This window comes from Aristolochia californica, unplaced genomic scaffold (genome assembly GCF_029961685.1).
Source record: "Aristolochia californica isolate CCGP_79_NKW_82.1479 unplaced genomic scaffold, dmAriCali1.0.hap1 SCAF_431, whole genome shotgun sequence".
Classification (NCBI taxonomy): domain Eukaryota; kingdom Viridiplantae; phylum Streptophyta; class Magnoliopsida; order Piperales; family Aristolochiaceae; genus Aristolochia; species Aristolochia californica.
Window position 1 is genome coordinate 10,001 of NW_027182139.1, and position 11,168 is coordinate 21,168.

At 35.5% G+C, this 11,168-nt stretch overlaps 3 non-coding genes across 3 annotated transcripts; 1 reads left to right on the forward strand and 2 right to left on the reverse strand.

Moving 5' to 3' along the window:
* Positions 1–6,134: 6,134 nt before the first annotated feature.
* Positions 6,135–6,207, reverse strand: TRNAF-GAA (transfer RNA phenylalanine (anticodon GAA)). The gene has a single exon. It is a non-coding gene; the product is annotated as a tRNA-Phe (tRNA).
* A 1,985-nt stretch (positions 6,208–8,192) lies between these two features.
* On the forward strand, positions 8,193–8,265 carry TRNAT-UGU (transfer RNA threonine (anticodon UGU)). The gene has a single exon. It is a non-coding gene; the product is annotated as a tRNA-Thr (tRNA).
* Positions 8,266–9,553: 1,288 nt separating this feature from the next.
* On the reverse strand, positions 9,554–9,640 carry TRNAS-GGA (transfer RNA serine (anticodon GGA)). The gene has a single exon. It is a non-coding gene; the product is annotated as a tRNA-Ser (tRNA).
* Between the last annotated feature and the right edge of the window lie 1,528 nt (positions 9,641–11,168).

Consider the following 11,168-nt stretch of genomic DNA (forward strand, 5'->3'; position numbering starts at 1 on the left):
GCGGACGATTTGACCGACCCTGCCCCTGCTACAACATTTGCACATTTAGATGCTACTACCGTACTATCAAGAGGATTAGCTGCCAAGGGCATCTATCCAGCAGTGGATCCTTTAGATTCAACGTCAACGATGCTCCAACCTAGGATCGTAGGCGAAGAACATTATGAAACTGCGCAAAGAGTTAAGCAAACTTCACAACGTTACAAAGAACTTCAGGATATTATAGCTATCCTTGGGTTGGACGAATTATCTGAAGAGGATCGTTTAACCGTAGCAAGAGCACGAAAAATTGAGCGTTTCTTATCACAACCCTTCTTCGTAGCAGAAGTTTTTACCGGTTCTACAGGAAAATATGTTGGTCTCGCAGAAACAATTAGGGGGTTTCAACTGATCCTTTCCGGAGAATTAGATGGTCTTCCCGAGCAGGCCTTTTATTTGGTAGGTAACATCGATGAAGCTACCGCGAAGGCTATGAACTTAGATGTGGAGAGCAAATTGAAGAAATGACCCTAAAGCTTTGTGTACTGACTCCTAATCGAATTATTTGGGATTCAGAAGTGACAGAAATTATTTTATCTACTAATAGTGGCCAAATTGGTGTATTACCAAATCACGCCCCTATTGCCACAGCAGTAGATATAGGTATTTTGAGAATATGCCTTAACGATCAACGGGTAACGATGGCTCTGATGGGTGGTTTCGCTAGAATAGGCAATAATGAGATCACCATTTTAGTAAATGATGGTGAGAGGGGTAGTGACATTGATCCGCAAGAAGCTCAGCGAACTCTTGAAATAGCGGAAGCTAACTTGAGTAAAGCTGAAGGCAAGAGACAGGTAATTGAGGCGAATCTAGCTCTCAGACGAGCTAGGACACGCGTAGAGGCTGTCAATGCTATTTCGTTTTCGTAATCGTCGATGCATCAGAATAATCAAAAGAAGCTCCGTTTATACACCTTATTTGGATTCCACCAATTGGATACAATCAAGTGTAATCTGATGCAAGGAAAAAAATACAAACATAAAGTATGAATAGTGGGAGGATAATAGGGAAAGGGTAAAAGATTAATTAAAAAATAGGAAAGGGTGGGTAGAAAAACTTATTAGAGACCATTGACTCCGGTATCTAATAAGTTATACCTACTATTGGATTTGAACCAATGACTCCTGCCGTATGAAAGCAATACTCTAACCGCTGAGTTAAGTAGGTCATTTATCATCACAAAGAAAAAAAAAAGGAAGACCCCTCGCATGGGCATTATAGATGGAATACTACTTCTAAGCAATACCAATCTTTGTCAGTAAAGGGGTCAGAGAGCTATCATATGGGACCATAGAATATCCATCTTGACAAGATATTATCTAGATGTTAAGATATCTATGACAAGGGCTATAGCTCAGTTAGGTAGAGCACCTCGTTTACACGCGCGCCAATGCTTTTTCAGGGGAGTTCATCATGCAATCAACAGAATTGATCTTATTGATAAATCGGTGTCTTACTCCATGGATTCGAGGGAACAAGAGAACAATAGCCTGACAAATCTTTGGTTCGGTCCGATTCAGGTACCAATTTAAAATAGAACCCATCATTGATTTGATAATTGATAAGGTGAATACCTAGTCTATTCAATGCTAGGCATAATGGGTATAAGGACCTCAAAATAACATAACCTCTTTTCGCCCTATGAGCTTTAAGGTGTATGAAGTATCATATTTGACTCTTTGAGCGGAGCGATAGAGACTCAACCTAACTTAGGTTGATCTAGGCCGGAGGCAGACCTACGTCAAGGCAATCCTTCTTTGAAAACACTTTGGTATTGCTCCTGGATCAGAATACAAAAAATGAATCAGAGCACGTGGAACCATCTCGTTATCTTCCTGTCAAGAAAAAGTATGGTGGACTAGCCGATTCTTATATCAGTTAACGAAAGAGCCCAATGCAAAAAAAATGCATGTTGGGTCTTTGAAACAGTTCGAATCATTTAGATAATACTCAGTTTGATCTGTTTTACCGAGAAGGTCTACGGTTCGAGTCCGTATAGCCCTATATATTTTGACATCCGTGTCATTTTGACATTTTTGTGTAGCTCTCATTTTCTCACATTAGTGCTTGTGGCTGGCCCGCGCGGTGGGTTGGCAAAGCAAGTAGTCTTCTGTTTCTGCACAATACTTATTTTTTTTTTATTCCAACCTAATCTAATTCAATTGTTCATCATTCCAATTCTACTGGTCCTTCCTTCCGATACAGACTTTATGCAAGCAAGAAGATTGGGGGCCTGTTTGAACTTGCACGGGCTGGGGATCCTTCTGACTCATCGCTTTGTTGTTCCACAATAACTCCAATGCAGTGCATTGTTTCAGAGATAAAAAATGGACGCTAACCTATAACCTAAACGTATCAACGTTTGCACCCTCTTCTATTTCTATGAGTCTATTTTTGGATTTGGTCTGTCGAATCGTTCAACAACGCCTGATTCCATTAGAAGTATCTTATGCGGATCATTTATGATTCAGCCGATTCTACGACTGTGGTACACTCCATTGTGTAGGTTTACTTCAAAGGAAACAAACCTTTTTATTGTCACGAAACCTAACCCCTTGGGTAGTCTTATCAGATGTTATTAACAAGTATTTCAAATCATTTCAAATCGCGATTTTGAGTCCTAGAAATTGGTCCGAAATGGAATGACTTCTTCAAGACTTCTATTCTAAGTCTAATTAAATAACTCGATTCTTTATTCTCTCTAGGGGGACCATCGGGGGTAGGGAGTACAAGTCAAAAGTCTATAATTTGGTATAGGAATCCATGAGTTGTTATATATCTATTTATATGGAAATATGGAAGTTTATATGGAAATATGGAAGGATTTCTCACAATTTAACAGATTGAATCAAATCAATTAAGTATAAATTTGGGACAAAGGGAGAGAATCTAATTGGCCGATGCATTCTATTTCCGTATCTGTATCGAATCAATAGACAGAATGACGATCCTCTAACCAGACCCTAATGAAAAGAATACATCAACACAAACCAAGTGGAATATACCATAAATCCTAAGATAGAAATCCCTAGGCATTCTACTACATCTGACTATTTGTGTTGTGATATTATAAAAGAAAAAAAAAAAAGACGAGAAAAATTTACCCAAGCCAGGCTTATTATTTATTAGAATTTTTATTCTATTATTATTCAAATTATATTAGAAATTTGATATAATATATATTTATATTATATTAAATATTAATTCAATTTCATATTTTGAATTTTCTGTTAATTTAAATATTAATTAATATATTAATATAACATTGTTATGTTATATATTTATATTTAATATTTTTTTTTTATGATTTTATGAATAGAAATAATATTCATATTATTTTCATATTATTTCAAATAGTCTTTAATTACTTTTTTATTTTAAGAAAATCCGAAACAAAACAAAGTGAGAGAGTTTTTTTGTATAAAAACATAATATGTCTACATCCTGAATGGAATCGAAGTAAATGTAAGTGGGATTCCGTTGGATGAATCTTGAAACGAGACATGATTCATAGCAAACAAATGAAACTACGTGGTTCCACCCTAATTGGTGTTTCGACTAAATAGTTATGAATAAATTGACAATTAAAATTCGAATTGACTAATTCGGTATATTCCACATTAATAGGAGTGCATCTATGTTTCTGCTTCACGAATATGATATTTTTTGGGCATTTCTGATAATATCAAGTGTTATTCCTATTTTGGCATTTTTTATTTCCGGAGTTTTAGCCCCGATTAGTGAAGGACCGGAGAAGCTCTCCAGTTATGAATCGGGTATAGAACCAATGGGGGATGCTTGGTTACAATTCCGAATCCGCTATTACATGTTTGCTCTAGTTTTTGTTGTTTTTGATGTTGAAACGGTCTTTCTTTATCCATGGGCAATGAGTTTCGATGTATTGGGTCTATCCGTATTTATAGAAGCTTTCATTTTCGTGCTTATCCTAATTGTTGGTTCAGTTTATGCATGGCGAAAAGGAGCATTGGAATGGTCTTAACCCCTGAATCCTCAGACAATAAAAAAGAAGGAAAAGGTTACATTGAGACAGTTATGAATTCTATTGAATTTCCGTTACTTGACCGAACAGCCCAAAATTCAGTTATTTCAACTACACCGAATGACCTCTCGAATTGGTCAAGACTCTCCAGTTTATGGCCACTTCTCTACGGTACCAGTTGTTGCTTCATTGAGTTTGCTTCATTAATAGGATCTCGATTCGACTTTGATCGTTATGGGCTGGTACCAAGATCAAGTCCTAGGCAGGCGGACCTAATTTTAACAGCCGGCACGGTAACAATGAAAATGGCTCCTTCTTTAGTGAGATTATATGAGCAAATGCCTGAACCGAAATATGTCATTGCTATGGGAGCTTGTACCATTACAGGGGGGATGTTTAGTACCGATTCTTATAGTACCGTTCGGGGAGTCGATAAGCTAATTCCTGTGGATGTCTATTTGCCGGGCTGCCCACCCAAACCAGAGGCAATTATGGATGCTATAACGAAACTTCGTAAGAAAGTCTCTCGAGAAATCTATGAAGATAGAATTGGGTCTCAACAGGAAAATCGATATTTTACTACCAATCACAAGTTTCATGTTGAGCGAAGTACTCATACTGGAAATTATGATCAAGGATTACTCTACCAGTCCCCATCTACTTCAGAGATACCTTCTGAAGCATTTTTCAAATACAAAAGTTCAGTGTCTTCCCACGAATTATTGAATTAGGAAAGGCAGGATGCTTTTGTGTTGTCCAGGATAACAAGCAGTGGGTCAATCTTCATAAATTTCATCGGCAATTTGAAATACTCATACAAATGTGGGAGAGATCAAGAAGATGCAGGGTCGTTTATCCGCTTGGCTAGTCAAGCATGAGCTAGTTCATAGATCTTTGGGCTTCGATTACCAAGGAATAGAGACTTTACAAATAAAACCCGAGGATTGGTACTCCATTGCTGTCATTTCATATGTATATGGTTACAATTATCTACGTTCCCAGTGTGCCTATGATGTAGCACCAGGCGGATTGTTAGCTAGCGTGTATCATCTTACGAGAATACAGTATGGTGTGGATCAACCCGAAGAGGTATGCATAAAAGTATTTGCCCCAAGGACGAATCCTAGAATCCCGTCTGTTTTCTGGATTTGGAAAAGCGCAGACTTTCAAGAGCGGGAATCCTATGATATGTTGGGAATCGCTTATGAGAATCATCCACGCCTGAAACGTATCTTGATGCCCGAAAGTTGGCTAGGCTGGCCTTTACGTAAGGATTATATTACCCCCAATTTCTATGAAATACAAGATGCTCATTGAATGATAAGATGAATGATAAGAAACTAATCTTCACTTATACGACTCCAGATATTCAAGGAATCTTTTTACGTTCTGTTCTAGATGAAACGGAGTAACTGGCCTTTCATTCGTACTATGGATGGGCTGCTAAAGAAGCTTCATTTAGATTCTCAAATTTTGAAGAGTCCCATTTCAGATGAGCAGAGCCTGTAGGATGAATCAAAAGAGTTCTGCACCATGAACTTTGTACCGCGCGCATCGCTTAGATGGGGCCACGGAAAGCTGCATAGAAGGGAGTGAATAAATGGGAAAGTGAAGAAATAGAATATGAAATAAAATCGTAAATTCTGAAATAAAAAAAGAAAAATTCAGAAATTAAATAAAATAAAAAAGGATCGGATTTTTTGGACTGTCTCTGAAATGAACCCTGCCTTTTCCTATCCTTCAACTCCTCCAGACTAGTCTTTTAGGGTTTTCGACCAACTAACTTCGACTTCGGATATGTATGAAGTATTAACATTCTTTTTGTGCGGGAAGAGATACAGTATGAACAAACAAACAAAAAAGAGGAGGGAACGGAATCCAATTATTTTCTTTACTCATATCTTTACCCATCTACTCGTTTTTTACCCATCTACAAGACGGAGGCGTCTATCTATACATCTAGATGTAGATGGATAAATATGTATTATGCTCTGGACTATTAACGCATATAATATTAAATAATATTAATATGGGTTCTGACTCTATTGATTTATTTGTATGAGTATCTTATCTATTCGATACATTAACCACGTGCCAGGAACCAGATTTGAACTGGTGACACGAGGATTTTCAGTCCTCTGCTCTACCAGCTGAGCTATCCCGACCATTCTCGATGCATGATCCTACTAAAAGAAAAAGAAAGCTTGGGCCTATGTCAATGAAAGGGACTCAAAAAGCATTAACTTACCTAAATAAAGTCGGTAATTTGTTGGATCTTCAAAAAGGAGACTTTGTAAATGTAAGTGTAAGAGTAATGATATGAACTGTGAAAGGTTCCGTAATGGAGATTCTTTGCCCATCCATATATGGATGGGCATTTGTACGTATATCATATCTATCACAGTGAGAAGAGAGAAAGATTTCTGGCCGGATCCATTTGTGAAAGAGTAGAGTAAGTGAAAAACATATCTAATTTTGAACCACTGATAAAAAAAAAAGAGGATAAATGCTTAGGGAGTCAAATAGGCCTTTTATTGGGGATAGAGGGACTTGAACCCTCACGATTTCTAAAGTCGACGGATTTTCCTCTTACTATAAATTTCATTGTTGTCAGTATTGACATGTAGAATGGGACTCTATCTTTATTCTCGTCTCACTCGATTAATCAATCCTTAAAAAGATCTATCAGACATCCTTAAAAAGATCTATCAGACTCTGGTGTGATAGTCGATTTGATCACTGACTATTCGATTCTTCCTTCTGCTTCTGAAATTATTATTCTGAAATTTTTAGAAAAAAAAAATATGGATTCGGGTCGTGATTAATCTTTGATATTTCAGTACGTATACGTACATATCTAGGGTCATCCCACTCTGGAGTTTCGATAGAAGGATTCTTCTACCAATGTAGTAAAGTCAACCCCATTCGTTAGAACAGCTTCCGTTGAGTCTCTGCACCTATCCTTTTTTTTTTCTGAAAACAGGATTTGGCTCAGGATTGCCCATTTTTAATTCCAGGGTTTCTCTGAATTTGGAAGTTACCACTTAGTAGGTTTCCATACCAAGGCTCAATCCAATCAAGTCCGTAGCGTCTACCAATTTCGCCATATCCCCCTCCCTCTTCCTTATGAGAAAGAAATCACATTGTGACCCCCCCTTCTTTTCTTTCATTTATCTTGGAGCCGTTGAATTCATTAGATACAGGCCCTTATTCCTATATCAAAGAGGTGTGTCCCTATTATATTTCTTGACCAGCTTCTTTCATCCCTATCGGAGTGGCGGGCCCATATTTGATATGATCCAATCAGAAATGATTCTATCATTGATGTATCCGCAATTCAATATGGATGGATATATCCCACGTCACATATATATATATGTCTTTACACCCCTTATTTTTTTAGCGCTATTTGGAATACTGGAACGGTCGATATTCATTCTTTTTTTATCGTCTTATCCCCTCCCTTTCCGAATGAAACCAGAGGAATGTCTCATTATGCTCTGGACTGCAGCTTATCTTTATCTTATCCTTTCCTTTATCTTATCCTTTCCTTAGGAAGGATCTCCTATACTATAGGAATTCCTATAGTGTAAATAAATAGAATTTCTAAATTTCTATAACTATATATAGAATATATAACTAAGCTAATTTTTATTTTTTAGTTTATTTTATTAAGATTAAGTAATTAATATTACTAATATTACATAATCATAATATAATCTAATTAATATTAATAATATAATATATTAATATTATATTATTATTTATTATTACATAACAACATTAATATTAATAATTTACATTATTAATATTAATGTTGTCATAATTAATATTATATTCTATTTAATATTTAATATTGTATTATTAATATAATATTGATATTGTATTTATATAATTGTATTTGTATTTATATAATTGTATTTATATATATATATATTATATATAATAATAATAATTAATAATAATTATAATAATAATAAAAACAAACTACTCTTTATTTATTTATTATAATTATATTAATTATTAATAATAGATATTAATAATAGATAAATAAATAGATAAATAAAATAAAAAAATAAATAAATAGCTAATTACTAATAGCTAAGTCCCAGTAGTTTCCGAAATCCTATGCACTATTTCTGTTATGTGAGCCCGCTTAGCTCAGGGGTTAGAGCATCGCATTTGTAATGCGATGGTCATCGGTTCGATTCCGATAGCCGGCTTTTCCATTTATTCGATTTTTTCCATGATTGATATTGATATTGATAATGTCTCCTTGAGATCAAGAGAAATTGAAAAGACTTTTCAATTTTCTCCAAATGTCGGGTCAACATAGTATGTTACGGGAACTCCCAACTATGAATAAAAAAGAATAAAAAATGGATTGAAGCTGTTAGATCTCTACAGAACAAGAAAGGGATACTTAACTTCCCTATATATAACTATATAAAATAATCTGGTTATTGAGACAATTCATCTCATTCTTCTTTATAGTATTTCAGCGAGTTTAGCTTCGTTTATCGTTTAGTTCAGTCTTAATTTTTTTATTCTGTGAAATCCAATTTCAATAAAATAAGGAGTCTTTATGTCTCGTTACCGAGGGCCTCGTTTCAAAAAAATAACGCCGTCTGGGGGCTTTACCGGGACTCACTAGTAAAAGACCTAGATCCGAAGTGATCTTAGAAACCAACCGCGTTCCGGGAAAAGATCTCAATATCGTATTCGTCTAGAAGAAAAACAAAAATTGCGTTTTCATTATGGTCTGACAGAGCGGCAATTGCTTAGATATGTTCGTATCGCTGGGAAAGCCAAAGGGTCAACAGGTCAAGTTTTACTACAACTACTTGAAATGCGTTTGGATAACATCCTTTTTCGATTGGGTATGGCTTCGACCATTCCTGGAGCTAGACAACTAGTTAACCATAGACATATTTTAGTTAATGGTCGTATAGTAGATATCCCAAGTTATCGGTGTAAACCCCGAGATATTATTACTACGAGAGATGAACAAAGATCCAGAGCTCTGATTCAAAATTATGTGGATTCATCTCCCCGCGAGGAATTGCCAAAACATTTGACTCTTGACTCATTCCAATATAAAGGAATAGTAAATCAAATAATAGATAGTAAATGGATCGGCTTAAAAATCAATGAATTACTAGTCGTGGAATATTATTCCCGTCAGACTTAAACTTAATTAAAATAAAATAATTAAGCTTTGGACAATACAATTTTGTCTACCCTGTTTCACCAAACAAAGTAAATAGAACTAAGTTAAGGGATTTAATCCGGATTTTCCCCCATTTTCGTATCCTTTTCGTATCCCAAGTGGATCCGCGGTCAGATTCTCATTCCTTGTCCACCCTTTCCGATCCGATATTTTATCTACCACAGTAATTGGCAATAGAGAATCACTAGAAAGCAAAGGCCCTACTCTTGGAATAATGGTATCCATTGTTATTTGATACATTGTGGTTGGTAACGTTGGTAAATTAGGTGTAGGTCAAGGTACGGAAAGAGAGGGATTCGAACCCTCGGTAAGCAAAAGCCTACATAGCAGTTCCAGTGCTACGCCTTGAACCACTCGGCCACCTTTCCCACAGAATCTTAGGATTATTGCCCGGAAACCGGTGAATAGCGAGTCATTCATATTATTTTATTGAATTTTTTATTTGCAATACAATAAAGGTACGACCGATCTATTATAAATCGAAAACTTTTCGTCAAACAAAGATCTTCCTTCGAGGCTCGAGGGATAAAAACACATTTTTTTTTATTTAATATTAACTTAATATTAAAAAAACTATCTATTCATCTTTGTCAAGACGACGACCCTCTCCATCTTATTCGGATATTTATACCGTATACCGGATTAAACAACCAATGAATTGGGACGAATCCACAAACTCTATACTATACTATAGTATTTTATACTATGGTTATATTTAGAGGTCCATAGGAATTAAAAAATTCCTTTCTAGTTTCAGATTTATCAACAACAACTCTTCTCATGAGCTATCCCATGGATCTATTATTCCCATGGATCTATTATAAATAAATTCATGGGTCGCCCTATGATTTTAATATTTCCATTGTATTGTTTTGTTTGTGGATACGCGCTATTCGCCCAAAATGGATGGGTTGGTTATTCTATTTTCATCATGGAATGCTTATTTGATTCTTTTGACTCTTTGGGTAATAATAAAAAAAAAAAAAACTCCTCGAGTTAGATCAGAATTTGTAGGAAAATTTCTTGGATTCCTTAACTTCGATAAAATAAAGAGTAAGAGTTCTGTTCATTGGTATACCACATTGGACTGAAATCCAATCTGATTCCAATATTTCCTATCTATCCCTGTCTTAAAAGGGGCAATTTTGAGGGTCTTTTTTTTTTTACAATTACTCTGTTTTTATGTGATTTCGTACTGTACAATTCCTTTGTTTATGGGAGCATTTTCCCTCGAGGGAGAGGATAATGAGAAGAATTATGGAATGGGTTGTAAACTATGCCTAGATCTCGGATAAGTGGAAATTTTCTTGATAAGACCTCCTCAATTGTAGCCAATATCTTATTACGAATAATTCCGATAACTTCAGGAGAAAAAGAGGCATTTACCTATTACAGAGATGGTGTGATTTGATTCGTTTTTTTTTTATTTATTTATTAATATTAAAATTTATATATATTCTAATTATATAATATAATTCTATTTATTTATATTTACTTATTATATTATATTATTATATATTGGGATTTGACCTCTTTCAGTCTTATGAGAAGGGGACATGGTTCAGGACACAAAAAAAAAATTCTTTAAATTAAACTTCCGCTTGGTGAAGGTGAAGTTTGGGTAGTAGAGATCGAACAATTCCTTCTGTCGTGTATCCCCGATTGATGCAACCTCAGATGCTTCAATTATCGATTTTAGCATTGAGCGAAAGGTTACACCTATAGGTTCTGTATTGCAGGTTAATCCTACTCCACCAGTACCAATAGGCGGCGCATAGGGGAAGAAGCACTACACCTAGGAATCAACAACACGAAAACTTTGTTATATATTATACCCCTTTTCCTTATTGGGATCGGGACTAACAAGAATGGTTGGGGACAACAAACATCCATCTC